The following is a 1,101-nucleotide window of genomic DNA, read 5'->3' on the forward strand; positions in this document are numbered from 1 at the left end:
AAATGACTTTAGACTACATCATGTTAACTTCATATATTGGAACATTACATACTAATGTATATATAAGCAAAAAAATAATTATAATATCATCAAAATTATTTTTCTCAAGTACTCGAGGTTATGGAATATACCCTCTTAGGATAGAACAACTTACTTCATCAGAATAGTGGTACCTCATATTCCGCTAAACTTCGAACTCGCTCAACGACAACAAATCACACAAAAAAATTAAAAATGCAAGAAGAAGAAGAAGAGTAGAAGATTAAAAAAATTGTGGTTGAAAAATGAGAGGAAACCTCTCTATTTATAGTCAACAAAGGGTAGTATCAACAAATGTTTTTTATGTCTTATCTGAAAAGTCATGACCTTTTCGAGAAGTCACAACCTTTTGGAAAAGTCACAACTTATTGAAAAAGACACAACTCTTTGGAAAAGTCACAACTCTTTGGAAAAGTTACAACTCATGGAAAAATCACAATCCTTTGAAAAAAGTCACAACTTATCGAAAAAGTCACAACCTAAGTTAGAGATATTATAGTAATTTAACATTCAAGTTAGGAGTCATGCTTTTATAGTAATATAGATATATATACTCTGATGGGAGTCCGGCACCCAAACGGACACTTTTTGAACCCTAAACACCAAAAGGGACCCTCTCTAAAAACGCACACTAAAACGGACAATTCGCCCATTTATGGGCGAACTATAACTAACATCCCTTAACCCCGTAACTCTCAATTCATCCAAAGTAATATTTACACCAACTTTAAAGGTAATGGGCGAACTACAATTCCTTTTATTTCTTCCTCACGTGAATTTATATCTCTTTCTTCCTCACATAAATTTATATTACACCGAAAATAATCACATCCATCATTTTCCTGAAATAACAAAACAAGAAATCATGTGAACATCCAAGTATTTTAAAGTGAACAACTTAATTTTTTTTCATCTTTAAACGCGCACAACTCCAAAACTTACGACCATGAATTCTTGGAGTTCTCGATGTTTTCATTTTACAATACTCTTTGCATTTACAAAAATCTGATTCAATTGAATATACAAACTTTTGGAATTGTTGAGACATGACTATCAAATTTT

This window comes from Solanum tuberosum, unplaced genomic scaffold (assembly GCF_000226075.1).
Source record: "Solanum tuberosum cultivar DM 1-3 516 R44 unplaced genomic scaffold, SolTub_3.0 scf00263, whole genome shotgun sequence".
NCBI lineage: Eukaryota > Viridiplantae > Streptophyta > Magnoliopsida > Solanales > Solanaceae > Solanum > Solanum tuberosum.